We start from the raw sequence: 15,987 nt of genomic DNA, 5'->3' as shown, positions 1-15,987 counted from the left end.
AATTGGGATGCTAAAGAAAGCATTCTTTAAATCGATCACTGAGAACCATGCAGCGGAGGCTGGAATCATAGTTAACAAGGCAGTTATATCAGGGACGACTGGAAACTGTGGCACAACAATCTTATTTACCTCTCTAAGATCAATCACAAATCTGTAAACAGGTGGCTGTGAAGGGTCCGTACGTTGTAAAACAGGACTATTGCAAACGTTGCCTCTTGTCTCTTCAATTACACCCTTTTTAATCAAATCACTGACAATGGCTAACAACGCTTTCTGACCTTCATTGGAGATCTTGTACTGGGGAATACGTGGCAATCTGACATTGGCTTTTAAAGTGACCACATATGGCGGTATTTCCAAAAGACCCACATCATTGGGACCAGTAGCCCAAAGGACATCCGGAAGGGATGACAATTCAGGCGGCATTGTATTCTTTGACAAATACATCGGGGAAATCACTTCCTTACCCAATGTAAGTTGCACTCCTGAGGGAGAACAATATAGCGTCGCATGCAATCTTTTTAACAAATCCAATCCTAACAGATTTTCACCACAACCTGTCGTTAGGATGAGGGGTGCTTTTAACTCACAAGGTCCAACAGAAAGTGGCATAGGACTAGAAATCGGGTTCCTAACTGGGGCGCCAGAAAAACCTACTGAAACATTCATTTCGCCAGACAAAGGCGCGCCAGGGAGTTTTGAATGCATAATTGAACTCTTTGCAGCACCAGTGTCCAGCAGAAAGGGCTCTGTTACACCCGCTCTAGTCACCTTAACATACGGTCCACTCTGATCCACTGGTACTGAAACAACTCCCTCTCTCGGTCTACGGCTATCCTAGTAATCATTACCTTCCACATTGTCGTCTTCTGCATAATAATCATTATTATAGTACTGAGCTGTATTACCAGTAGCATTGGCTTGCTGATCAAAGCTATTTATCGTATTTTGAGGCGGAAGAGGACGCGCGTTCTGGGGAACATTTCCACGCCCTCTACCTCTAGGAGCTTGCTGACCACCTCTACCTCTTGCGCCATACGCATTACTAGTACGCTGCATTAATTTAGGACAGCTATACTTAAAATGACCTTCCTCTCTGCAATATGAACATTGATTGGGACCTACAGGGATACGTGGTTGATAATACCCATTCATTTGCTGGTTATTCTGAAACTGTTGGGATTGCTGATAGATACCTTGGGTTTGCCTATAATTATTCTGTCCTCCACGTGGCGGATAAGCCTGCTGTAAAAGGACCTTCATTTTCAATTCTTTCGTTTTCTTGTCTGTTCTATCCTTCTCGTCTTTATCTCTATTTTCATAATACTGTACAGTAGCCAGTATTTGCGCTGAAGAGGAAACGGCCCAAGAACTCTCTGAATCTTTTAACTTCTTACACAACTCGGGAAGTAGATTCTGCACAAATTTATCAACAAATAACCGTTGGCCACCTTCAGTACTCATGTCTTGACCACTGTGGTCGATAAACGTTTCTTAAAACCTTGTAAAGAAATCAGACACTGTCTCATCTTTCTTCTGCTTACATGCAGATAGTTTATCCCAATTCACGCGCATCGCGGGCATTATAGTTTTCATGTAAGTGATAATTCTACCAGGGAGTTCTGCTACCAGGGGCTCAGGTTTTGCACCACCAACTTGTCTAGTGTCTGCAGCAATGATATTAGCCCATGTGTCCCCTAGTTCTGCAGCATGATCTACATTACGAATGGATCCCCATAAAGGCTGTGGAACCACATTCCCGAACAACATATCTATGTCAGCCAGATTCATGACACACGATTCTGCAGTTTGTGATAACTCCTTATAATATCCTGCAGGGTTTTTACGGGGGTCAGGCAATGTCTGCTTAAGCGCTAACACCTCAGAACGCTTCCATGGGACATGTACCCAAACACGCTGAAAATGTGCTAAGACAGGTGGAGCAGCATTTTGATCAGCAGGTCTCCAAACTGGGGGAACCTCACGCATCGGATATTGGCGCGCTTTTACCTTTTTCCCCACAGGGAATTCCTGTTCGAACAATGATTGCTGACAATCGCCATTTCTGAAGGACAGTAAAGTCGCAACTGCTTTATCTACATCGGGACCCACAATTGTACCTGTTCCAAAATCAAACCGCACTCGACACAACTCCTGTGGGTTTGAATTTGAACCATGATCCTCCAATTCCTCACAGAGGAATTCACACATTTTGTCAAACACATACCTCTGTTTTGGGGCGTCCCATTGGTGGAAAACGTTAACTGATTCCACATCATAGAGTGAAGGGAAACCAATCCACCTACGCGCCATATGATCTAATACCTCTTTCTCTTCAGGATTAGGCAGCTGACTGCGCAACTGCTTATGTTGTAAACCAGGGGTCATACTAGATGACCCAAGGAGAGGCGACATTAAACTAGTAACTACATTAGCTAGTCGTTGTCGTGCTGAAGGAGAAGTTGAGGCGAAAACGGGGGATAGACAGAGGGAAGAAAAGCGGGTGCAGATACAGGTACAGTGGCAGTGTTAGGAAGAGCGCCAGGGGAGGCAGCTGATGTACTAGGCAAAGTCGCAGGAAGGGCGGGGGCAACAGGGAACAAAACTGGCGGCCCTTGAGAGGGCTGCACTGCAGGGATAGGAGCCAGCTGAGGAGGAGCTGGCGGCTGTGGGAAGGCTTGCGGCACATTAACTGGAGGCTGCACATTTACGAGCTGTGGAGGCGCTGTGGTATTTTGTGCATACGGGGGTGGTGAACTTAGCAAATGGGACATTAGGGAATCTTTCTCTTTCTCTTTTGTCTCATCTTGTACAAGGGGTGACAAAACTGGGTAACATTTATCGATCCCTAGTTTGCGCTGTCTATATAGCTGCTCATTCATTTGTTCCTCCTCATTATCTTTAAATTGCACAGCTGCTTGCATCATCGACATACCTTTTTCGCTCTTATTCCTTTTCGCTAGCTTAATTTCCTTCTGTTTGGCTTCCTTTCACCATAGGCGGAAAGAATCAAACATCGCCGGCCGGGCTTTCTTTTTAAACAATTCAACTTCCAAATTATCTAAGATATCGGTATCGAAACTACCATTTTGGGGCCATTTTAAAACACCGTCCTTTCTGGTGTATCGGATCCATACTTCATTATATGCGATGGGGCCCACGCCATGTTTTACATAAAGCTCATAAGTTGGAGTTCCAATTGGAGGAACCGGACACGAATCCTCCAATTGGGAATCCCTTTTACAACCCAAACAAAACAATCTTCCAAATACACTAGAACCAGGCATCTTCGCTCACTAGTCTAGTTTCAAACTTCAAAGGATTATCGAATACGATAGTCTCGTGAATACACGAGTCCTCTGGCTTTGGCACTTGCAAGCTCCAAATCAAAACGATCCCGAAGGATACCAAATTCCCGAAGGATACTAAACAAACTGGGAGACGCTCCACTTATACTTAACTGAATATCGATGATCGATGGCGTCACCAGAAGACTCTCTCAATTGTTTCGCTCTACCAAAATCGTCAAGGGTCCAAAATAGGGCGATTAATCAGGGCAGCAGTCCTTCGTAGCCGTCGGGACGCGGAGAACCTCGCAGAAAAGACTTTCGGACCACGTCGACATGCAGGGGTCGATGAAGTCGCGGCCTTCCTCCGGAATTTCCACACGAAGCTCCTCACGAACCTCTGGCTTGGACTGGTACCGCTGAAATCGCCCCGAGTTGGGCGCCAACTGAAGTACTGGGTTTTTAAAACCTAGCGGTGCAGGGGAACACACCCTAAGACTTCGGGTTCTTCCTGTTTCAGACATACAGAAACACAGAGTCTTCTAGGTGAAGTCAAAGATCAATTTATTGGCTGCAGACCAATTACAGGTGTCCGAGAAGTACAGCACAATGTATGTTCTCAGGAGACTGCTTAAAATTACAGAAACGGGCTACTCCTTAAATACAAAATATCATGCTTCAGGCACACATTCCTCGTTTTACGATATGGTCATTCACATGTATTCATTACAAACGAAAAGGCAGAGTCATGATGACCATCCCACATTCCAGTTAAGCCAGCCCACAATTATTTACCCAGCGAGGCTCAGATCCCACATCAGATATCAACAGGCCCCAATAAACACGGGCATCTCCTGTTTGTAAAACAAGCCATAAAGCAGGAAGAGTCAGGTGTGAAAGAGATTAGCCAGAGGCTTGTGTGGGATGAAAAAAGGCTTTATGGTGTGTCAAACCCTGATGCTAATCACAGGTGGCCGTAGGACGGGGAGCTCGTGGGACCGGACTGACCTGGGGCAGCGGAGCCAAGCTGCACAGGTCACAGAGAAGTCAAACAGAAGGCACATGTGTTCTAAAGGTCCGTACTTGTTCGTAATGTGTAGCCTATGTTAGGGCAACCATAAGATGGCCACCGCTCCAAGATGGAACCCACGAAGTTAATGTAAAATATTGTATACAAAGTGCATTTATCGCTAAAACGTTATACAAAGCACTTGTACATACTGCATTGGCCATTCGCGGTTCGCTAATACCGGAATAGGCAGGGGTAGGGCCCTGTCTCCCACGCGGTCCCAAATTCTAAAGTACCACACTTATAAGTCAACCTTAAGGTCTGCCCTAGATTCCCCAAGGTTAGGGTGCATTGGTATAAAAAGCAGGTACAATATAAAAGATGTTATAAATGGCCGGGTAAGGGAAAACAGCCAAACTTGTTTTTCAATATTATAGTCCTCTTAGCCCAATAGGCTAACATGGGAAGGCTTTATTAAACTCAATAAAGTGTAAGTTTTGATTAGAGCTAGCTAGACCTACCATTCAAGGTATCAAATCCTGGTTACAATAACTCCTAAAATTTTCTATGGTTGGATTTATAAAAACTATTAAAAGAAAAGTAGTCTTAGGACTTTTATCATGAAGTTACCTAAAGCAGTCTTGGAGCATCCTCTTCTGACTGGTCAGCCTTTTACAGCCTGGGCCAAACTGCTCCCTGAGTAGGTGTTAACAGGCCTGGGGCTGCAACAATACAGGAATGATGGTAGATCCACACCCAAGGTAGAATGTGGTTGCTTGGTTCAAATCTGCGTGCAACCCGGATATCGCTGTCTGAACAACCAGCGTGGATATATGAAAGGGAAAAGAGGTGTTATCCGGTCGGGTAACGTCCCCAGATTGCACAGCCAAGCTCCGAAGAGGAGTTTAATCCAAGGTTATAAGTCAATAAACAATGGTGATCATTAAGATGATATTTATTCAGTACTGTTTAGAAATCAAATTCAAATTCATTCAAGAGGGTAATAGTTCACAACCCGATAGTAGTTCCAACCCAATGCATTTCAGGCGAAGCCTTTGTCAGGGGAAATTGCATCCAAAAAATGAAGTGGAGAACCGCAGATGTAAAAACAAGCAAACCAATGGATGCATAAAAAGGTTAGATGGTGCATTGATACCTAGGGTAGCAGTGTATGGTAACAAGTGCCAAAACGATATTTGGTGGAAGGTTAACGAGAACTGATGTGATAGTAGATTGGTGACAATGTTCGGTGAACCTCTGAAGCTCACAAGAAAGTAAAAACATGCCTCAGATCAGTACGGGGTGACGAAGGAGAGAGAGATGCCGTAAAGCTAAGCAGGTAACGAAGTGCCATAAGGTGTCAGTAAAAGATAGATGAAGCCAGATGTGGTTGAGGTAATGAATCATGCTGTCAAGTGAACATGCTACAATGAACTGACTCGTGAAGCTCACAGGAGAGCAAAAATGTGCTTCAAGTAATTAAGCAGGTAGCGGATAGAAGATCCCGACACGTAAAATGTGCTTGAAATTGTGCCAATGAAAGATAAACGTTATGGAGTTGCCCAACCCCAATAATTCATATCGTCTAATTTTAGAATACAGGCATTTGAACACATGCACAAAGAGATTTGCAGTACAGAATGCACACAGTGCCACATTGATGAATAACATTGTGCGGAAAAAATACATAACACTAGATATCTCAAATGGATTCTTCTGCTAAAATATAGCACCTAAGAGAAGATATTTGACAGCATTCTCAGACCTAGGCTCTCAGAGTCAATTTTGTAGACTACCCAAAGGGTAATAGGAATAGCTATGGGTTGTTCTCAGCAAGGGTAACAGAGTTGCTTCAAACTTTTCATGAAGAGACATTGTCCTATGTATATGATATTTATCTGACGGATGATGAATTATTGGATCACTTAACCAGGGTGAACAACATCATTTTGGGGTTCGCCTCTGAGGGCTACAAATGTAACTTCAGAAAATGAAAAATTACCCACCTCAATGTCCTATTTTAGGAATAGAAGCTTTCAAGTGAAGGGAAAAGCCTGGCAGCTAGCATTTTAGAAATCTGTGCGTTGCTCCAATCTCCAAAGACTCTGAAAAATCTACAATCCATTTTAAGATTCCTAAATTTTGGCAGAACATACATTTTAGATTACGCAGAAAAAGTAAAACCTTTCTATGACTTAATCAGATCTGATTTCTCAATTCACCATTGAACACAGAAACACATAGAAATCCTAAGTTCCTTACAAGCTGACATGATAGCTTCCAATCACTTAGACACACGTGTAAACACTACGAATTTGGTTATCCGTGTAATACCGGGTAAATCAGGGTACACATACCTGACCTTCAATGAAGGCGAAACAGTACCAATTGCATATAAAACTCATCTATACACAAACGCTGAGATGTGCTTTGCATACACTGAAAGTACAGACTGCTGTAGTGAGAGAAAGAGCACTGGCACAAGGGAAATTGTCGTGACTCCAGTACCGACCTTAGAGGTTGTCACAAAAACTAGCGTTCCGAACGCAAAAGCCCTGCATCCACGATTGATACTATGGGCTAATTCTCTCACTGCAACAGATGTAGACTACACATTTGATTCTACATTAAAAACCCAAGCATTTCTGCAGTACGAACAAGAATTTCCTTTCTCAAATTAAATAATGCCTCTAGATCAGTATGAATACATTATTTACACTGACGGATCTGCTCAGCCTGCCGTAGGAAGTAGACAGCATTACAGTGCAGCTAGTGCGAGTGTAAAGGGATGTATGCGGGATGGCAAGTTCCGCCCTAGCAAGACGCAGTCTCTAAGAGATTGCGCTGCTCAGCTGGCACAACTAAAAGCCCTAATACGGGCACTAAAAAATACAGATGGGAATTCCCCACACTTATTATGTCTGATTTATTTTATTGTGTCCAGTCATACAATGAATATCTTCACTACTGGGGTCAGAATGGATTTAACGATTCAAAAGGTTGCACAATAAAGCACAAGTTGCTTTGGGAACAAGGGGCAGAGCTGAAAAACGGCTTGCTGCGGACACACGTGATTCTTATGCTGAGTCATCAACGTGTTGGCGTGCACGTTGAAGGGAATTCATTGGCTAATGAAGCCGCCAAGGCAACAGTGTAACTGCTGCTGGAGCTGCAATCACTCGTTCTCACACAAGAGTAGAGGGACAGATAATGGTAGCTCTCATCGCTTCACGTAAAAATAGCACATCCTTGCCGAAAGGTTTTTCACTCAAGTACTCCTACAAGTTAGATGCGCAAAATATTCAGTATGCTCAAATTCCAGGAGAGGTAGATAAAGCAATACCAAACATGGATCGCAGATTAGGTTTAATTCTAGCTGCACACTAGGGTATGGGTTTGCCACACGCAGGGATTACTGCAACAGTTTCACTATTGAAACAATGGTATTGGTGGCCAGGTTTAACAAAACAGACAAAAGCATTTGTCCTTAAGTGTGACATCGGTCAGCAGATGAAGGGTTTCACCGTAGCACATCCACAGCAAACATCAATACTGATATTAGACAGACCTCTCGCGTGTGTCTGTTTGGACCACTGCGGCACCTTACAATCTGATGGGGCTTACAAGAATATCTTGGTGGCAGTAGATTCATGCTCTAGATTCCTGTGGGTTTGGCCTCAGCGCTCGGCTGACGCCCAAACTGTTATAAAGTATTTGTGAGTAATTTTAGGGACATACGCAATGGGCACATTACATTCTGACCGTGGCCCCACGTTTAGCGCCCGGGCTTATAAGGAAGCCATGGGAAGTTTGGGTGTTGCATTGCGGTACTCATCTCTGTATCATCCCAAAGGAAATACAATAGAGGAAATAACTGGACTTAAAGCAATCCTTAACAGAAAGGATATTAGGCTCAGTGGTAGTTGGGTCGATCACCTATATGGGGTCCAGAGGACACTTAATAACATGCCAAGAAGTTCTCTAGGAGGCTACACTCCATATGAGGTCCTACTTGGGAAGAGAATGTGGGTACCCAACCTTGATTGTGGCAGCACAGTGTCGGATAAAAAAACATTTGACATCTATAATCGTTTGGATGTTTTACAGGAACTCAATGAATTCTGGGCACTACAAAGCAACGTCCAAGTAAAACGCACCGCCACTGGGAAAGTAAAATCAGTAATGGCAAGACCTGCCTGGGTCCCAAAAGTTGGGGATCTGGTCAGAGAAAAGATTTTGGACAAGAAAGAATTTGAGCCATCTAACAAAACGCCTGTACCGGTCGAAGGAACAAGAACAGTACTTCTTCCGCCTTTTGCCGGAATCAAAAAAAGAGATTTGTCTCTATTGATCTGATCAAACCACACTATGTGGCCGATACTGAATAGCAGGCCGTGTGGACTCCTGGGTAGCCGCAGATCTCCTCTCGCTACCATATAGGAGGTTCAGACAGAACGACTGATAACCTTTGAAGATTCTACTCTACAAAGTAAGAGAGTTGCCAATAATGGAATGGAACTCGTGCCTATTGAAATTGAACAACAAAGCACAAATGAAACACATCTCAATTCGGCCTAATACCGACATCTATGTGAATCTGTCTCAAAACGAGTCATCTGCCAGTTCAACAAAACCTGGTGAGCTAACAAAGATAGTTCGAACAGCATCTAGCTACTTCAACGATTTTGACACCTTCTATCTGGATCCAAGTGAACCTGAGTCACCGCCAGCTCCTGTTTCCAGCAAAAAACAACTTCAGGATTTCTAACTTTGGCTGAAAAAGACTTACCTTGTTTCACCCTGGCTACTGCTTTGGATAGGTATCAAACAAAGGGATCCACCGTTATGGAAAAGAAAAGTAATGTTCCTCCAGACCTAGTGTGTCTCCTACTATGATGGAAAGCACACAGCTTTGTTAAAATACCCCTCACCCACCAAAATGACCCTTGGTGGCATACTTCATAATCGGGGTCTTCCCATCCCGCTGCGGGATGGGGCGTGCTGCGCCCTACGACTACACGGGAGCACTGATTTTGTAACAATACTATGTGTGGTGTAGACGTGTGAGTGGAAGGGTCAGAAGTGAGTGAAAGTAGTGTATGGTTAAAAAAATACCTGGCTTTGCGGAAAAATAAACTTTGATGTTCCTTTGAGCTGATATTGTTAAAAATGGGGAATGAGATGGAGGTACTAGGTTTTAATGGGCAGTACTTCCTGTGTCGACATGTTTCGAAGCCCTCCCCTGGCTTCTCATCAGGACCTAGAAAGATCCCTTCTACACTCAAAATTTCAAGAAAAAGACATGTATTATTATAAAATCAATATTATGTGGTGCATATAACAATCTGCATGCACTGTATACTATACCCCAATAGGTAGTATGCTGTTATGGCTCTAGAAAAACAAAAACATAATTAAAATACATAACACATACATCCTGCACCATTTGTGGTGGTGACCTGTAAGGAAAAGTGATATTTTTTGTGATATATTTTTCTCTTATTCCTATCCATTACGTGTAGTAACTTGTGCTGTGTTATGCCGGCGAACTGAAACAGTACAAGACCCAAACAAACAATGAACATAAACCACACACTCTATAATAAGGGACCGCGTAGTTTGCATGTCCACGTTGTATGTCAAAAAAACGTGTTCAGTAGGCTATTTAAGTACTTCTAATTAGCCCATTGAATGCCCCATAATCCTGCAAGACGAGAGGGAAGGAGCACCTGTAGCCAGACACTGAAAAAATAGAAAAAAAAGAAAAACCGCCATTGGTTTTAAATTCTACCATCCTGTCTCTGCAGCGTTTCTCTGCTCGTATGCGGCTATGCCGTACTCATGTCATCAAGGTTACCTCCTCGCCTGGATACTACCTCATCGCGGCTCCGTGGAACACTGAGCCTCCGTTAGGGGTCCCGTTTTATGCTTAGTGAAATTGGCGGAATGCGCGCCAAACATGCACTCATTGGTTGGTAACACTAGTACGCTGTAGTTACACAATGGTCCCCTGAAGCGGAACCGTTCCTATCCTCACTGCCTGTTGCGGTCCAATTACTGTGAAAAGACTGATACACATACTGGCCCTGGAATGGAATAGCAACAGGAGTGATCCTCACTTCCTTTTGCGGCTCGTCTTCTGTGAGAAAAACTGGTACGTGTGTTACAACCCAGTGTTCCATTGAAAAAAGACCGTCCCCGATAGTGGATTGATATACTTCCTGTTCAGTGTGTATTACATCCAAAGCAAAAGTGCCCGATGGTGGATGTCGTATATCTGTTTTACAATCCTAACTGACCTTAGATGTAAAAAAATCGATGTAAACAAATGACTGCTGATATGGTAGCAATTATCTGCTATCCCTTAGTTGTCGGCTGCATCAGAGTCCGTGCTCTGAACGGCTATGATGTTGAATACCGTATTGTGTCCAACACCCACATAGAGGTGGAAAAGGTATCCTGCCGAACATCAAAACACACAAGATGATGGACGGAATGTTGCACATTGGCAAAACATTCACCCCTAGTCACAGATCTGGGTTTAATCCATCGTTATTTTGCTCACCACGCCACCCCAGTTCAGACATGGCCATATGCAAATCAGTCTTGACCCTGTGCCTCATGGGAACAGTCCAGCCCGAACTGCCAAGCCATGTCTTCCCTGGACTGGAATCAAGCATCCTAGGGCCGGTTTCGGGGTTTCACCCCTCTTCAGCCAGGATAGCTTGACTCCAGTGGCGTAGTGAGCACGGGACCCACGTCTGGGCATTCCCTTCCCACATAGGGTGAACAGCAAAACACACAAGATGATGGACGGAATGTTGCACATTGGCAAAACATTCACCCCCAGTCACAGATCTGGGTTTAATCCATCGTTATTTTGCTCACCACGCCACCCCAGTTCAGACATGGCCATATGCAAATCAGTCTTGACCCTGTGCCTCATGGGAACAGTCGAGCCCGAACTTGTGTGTTTTGCTGTTCACCCTATGTGGGAAGGGTATGCCCAGACGTGGGTCCTGTGCTCACTACCCCACTGGAGTCAAGCTATCCTGGCTGATGACGGCTGATAGTCAGAAACCGGTCCTAGGATGCTTGATTCCGGTCCAGGGAAGACATGGCTTGGCAGTTTCGGGCTGGACTGTTCCCATGAGGCACAGGGTCAAGACTGATTTGCATATGGCCATGTCTGAACTGGGGTGGCTTGGTAAGCAAAATAACGATGGATTAAACCCAGATCTGTGACTGGGGGTGAATGTTTTGCCATTGTGCAACATTCCGTCCATCATCTTGTGTGTTTTGCTGTTCACCCTATGTGGGAATGGTATGCCCAGACGTGGGTCCCGTACTCACTACGCCACTGGAGTCAAGCTATCCTGGCTGATAACGGCTGATAGTCAGAAACCGGTCCTAGGATGCTTGATTCCGGTCCAGGGAAGACATGGCTTGGCAGTTCGGGCTGGACTTTTCCCATGAGGCACAGGGTCAAGACTGATTTGCATATGGCCATGTCTGAACTGGGGTGGCTTGGTGAGCAAAATAACGATGGATTAAACCCAGATCTGTGACTGGGGGTGAATGTTTTGCCATTGTGCAACATTCCGTCCATCATCTTGTGTGTTTTGCTATCCTGCCGAACATGCCACAAATGGCAGATTAAATGTAATTGCCAACAAAGTGCCGCAGTGCTCACCTGAATTCAAAATGGAGGCTCCCTAACCAGTGTGCAACTAATCAACCAAACGTTGCAATCCCGACTCACATTTACTCTACTTTTAACTCCTGGCCACCACCAGACATTGCCCTAAAATACATATGATCACACAGAAGATCCCTCCACGCGAGGTTGCATTGGTAACAGATACTTGACCCCAGACGGCTCAACAATCATGTGGCACTCCAACATACACTCCGCAGCACAATAATAATTGCACCCTACATCTAGCATCTGTTCCTTTGCATCTGACATCGGACTGTGTCAGCGCAATACTGCAAGCACTGTTGCTGATATCAGTGCAGTACAGATGTGGACGCGCTAATACTAACTTAACACCCGATTCAGCCTGACTCAGCATTGCATGTGCTAATGCTGCCTTAAACGCCTGACTCCGCCCAATTCGGCGTCACAAGTGCCTATTTCTTATGAACACCATTTGTGTTTGTGTCCACCCGACACTGTGTTCATTGCTGTGTTTGCACTTGTGCTCACCTGATATCACCTGTTGCCAAAATGGCGGCTCCTTAAACAATACGCGATCAATTTTACAAGTGTCACTGAGGTCACCCCACATTTTGATGAATCGTTACTCAACAGATACCATACCAGTACTGTTAGCACCGCCGACCCTACAGAATATGTGATCCCTGGTAACACTATTTGGTACACACAAGCAGTGGCACCCGATCTCAATATGGCAGACTAGGCACGTAACCATTTATTAGAGGGCAAAATGTGAGAGTGAACAAGCAGCAAACAGATTTCTCTGATGCTGCAATATACACCAATTGGTCTATTGAGGGAGTTCTCAAACTACAGTGAAAAACTGAACTACTCTGAAAAACCACAGTGAACTACAGTGAAGAAGTAATACACTGCACAACAAGGTCATCAAAATGAGCCTAATGATATGTAACTACCATAGCCAGGTTCTGGATGATGAACTGTACAACTACAGAAGACCGATAACCCTGTTGCTATGTGACATCAGGAAGCCACTACTGCAACATTCTCCATAAACGCACAGGGAGCGAAGCATACCAAAGGTCAGGATCGGAGTATGGAATCAGGACTGTACATCACTATAACTGCATGAAGGTAAACAATGTCAGCTAATAAAGTAGCTTATCAGAAAACACAGATTAAATCACTTTCGCCTCTTTGGCGATTTGCGGTGGTTACATGTAGTGACTAATAGCATATTATTGAATTGGCGTTTACGCTTAAAGGTGGGCCCGATGTCCAACATATTGCTGATACAGCCAACAGTGGGTAGGAGCCCTCTAGTTCCGTTGATTGGTGCCATTGAATGTTACCTGATGTCACTATATACTAATTGTTATCACTGAATAGGCAGAGTACTTCAGGTACCTCCCTCAAAACTGTGAACAATATTTTTAAAGTGACAGAGTGGCTGCTTCTCATATGAACAATCCTATCTACACAATACAACACCTGCCCCCGACAAGCAAATCACTCCAACACCCTTAAGTATGTGCCAAGCGTGGGTAGATTAGATTCGATCTGCCCAGGCCCACCATCACAACACAGACCAGCAAGTACAGAAGAAAAACAATGAAGCCACTACACTGTATGAAACTCCTAACAAAGTGAAAACACTGCAGACTCACAAACGCAACTCACACAACAATCTAGGAGTAAACAATGCTGCTCGGCAGAAACATACAAAACCCACAATCATGGCGGAAAAGGATAATAGGGCAAACCTGAAAAGAATCAAAGCTGAGCCCCCACCCCCCCCCCCCCAAATCCAGACTCACCAGTTAAAAATAAACACAACATTAATGCCACTATGGAGATGACTCTTAAAAAACTAGCACGTCCATGACCTAGCCAAATCTACCAATGAGAATAACGACGTAATGCAAAACAAGATCTCTGCTATTCGTCAGGACATTGGGAAAACTAACAGCAGAATCGCAGAGCCCCAAAGCAGAATTATGAGCCTGGAAGACTTGGACACCAAAACGCGGAACACCTCCTCCTCAACTATACTACCCACTTACTCTCCAAAGATCTCACTGACCTGGAGGACAGAAGTATATGGGAAAATCTCCGTATCTCTGGAATTCCGGAAAGAGACGAGGACTCCGCATGCTCCTGCATTCTCTTTTTTGAGAAATGGTTCACACAAAATACAGACATAATTTTTGATAAAAGCCTGAAGTTTGACAGGGTCACAGAATTCCAACAAAGAGGATTCCTAACCAAAGATACCCACATCCAATTGTATATAAACTCTTGTGATATTAACATGTTGAGCTTATTCTCTCATTCATGAGGAAAGAACCACGTACAAAGGAAAGACAAAAAGATCTTCATATCACAAGACTTTTCTAAAGCGACTGTTAAATCGAGAAAAGGCTTTCTAGCACTACGCCCAGATTGAAAGCGATGAACTGTCAGTTCTCCTTCGCAGGTCCTGAAAAATATCAAGTAGTAATACAATGTACTCCACACATCTTCAATGATCTCAAGAAGTTATTGGATGAAAAAGATCAAGCGACCATGCACACTTTGTCAATTAAAACTTCAGATTCAAGATACAGACATCAACCCTCAATCTGAAATCGCTGCTCCGAATCTAGAGACATGCTCCAAGATGTGACATTGCACACCTGTAGCTCTGACTCAAAATAGAACCATAAAGGTTATGACTGCTCAGTATATTTTCAAGTTGCATATTTTGTGTTAATTCCAGCTCACATACTCTGATCGGGCAGTCAATAACGAGTATGGTATGAGACGCCATGTTTAGCTTCCTACTTGGATCTAAAAATGCATAAAATAATATTGAGTTTTTTCAATACTCGAGGTTTGAACTACACTATTGCAATGTATTTCACATTGCATACTTCGAATTGACAATAACATTAATTAACGGGCTTTTATGTTCAGAATACGCCTCAGGAGACCAGAAGTATATAGTACAATATGACCTAAGAACGACTATAGTGTGTTTAAAGTTTGATTATAATGATGCCTTGTTTACAGCTATTTACCACACCTTAACAAATGTTCCCCTCAATGAGAAAATGCACATTAGTACAAATCTATTGGGTTGATGTTCTGTTTCCCTGGAGGAGCGGTTCTTCCTCCTATTGCCGTTCCTGTCTTATACTGGGGGGAAGGGGGACCTTAAGGGGTGGGACTTTTGTTATTATTTTCATCTTCATCCTCTTTTCTGATTTTATTTTATACACATTGTTTGTCAACACATATATGAGATGGTTCTGCTCTGCTAGTGTGAGTGCTGTTTTCTAAACATCCCACATCCCACTCTGGTCCCAACTGTGTCTCATGTATGGGTATCCTGGACACTTTGTTAAGAAAGATGATACCTATGTTGCAATACTACACTGACCCTCCAACCAGACTCCACAAATTGGTCTGATCTATACAGTCTTCAATACATTATTAACTGCAGGAAATTCAGGCATGGGTCCACATGAACGCAAAGACTCTGATGGCATACACTCCACAAAACATTAAAATAATCTCTCTGGATGTAAAAGGAAACAACCACACGCTCAAAAAAAGGAAAATCATCTATCTATACAAACTGAATGGGGATATCATCCTTCTTCAGTAAACTAAGGTTGACTCCACACAGATCACATCACTAGATCTATTATCCCTCCCCTTTTAAGGCTCAACACTCATTTTGCCTTGTCAGGTCAAGTTAAATGTACACTAGCAGAGGCTATAATAGCAGTATTCCCAAAGGAGGGCAAACACACCCTGCTCCAAACAAACTACAGGCCAATCTCCTTAATCACTTTGTATTGTAAAATATATGCTATGATATTATCTAATAGGCTACACAGATATATATCTAAACTCATTCACCTTTCCCAAGCGGGATTCTTGAAGAATAGACTATCCAGTGATAACATAAGAATTCTGTGCTATATTCTAGAGAAAGCAAAAATAACAAAGTCACCCACTGTAGC

Source organism: Triturus cristatus, chromosome 5_1 (assembly GCF_964204655.1).
Source record: "Triturus cristatus chromosome 5_1, aTriCri1.1, whole genome shotgun sequence".
NCBI classification, from domain to species: Eukaryota; Metazoa; Chordata; class Amphibia; order Caudata; family Salamandridae; genus Triturus; species Triturus cristatus.
This window is presented reverse-complemented; position numbering follows the sequence as displayed.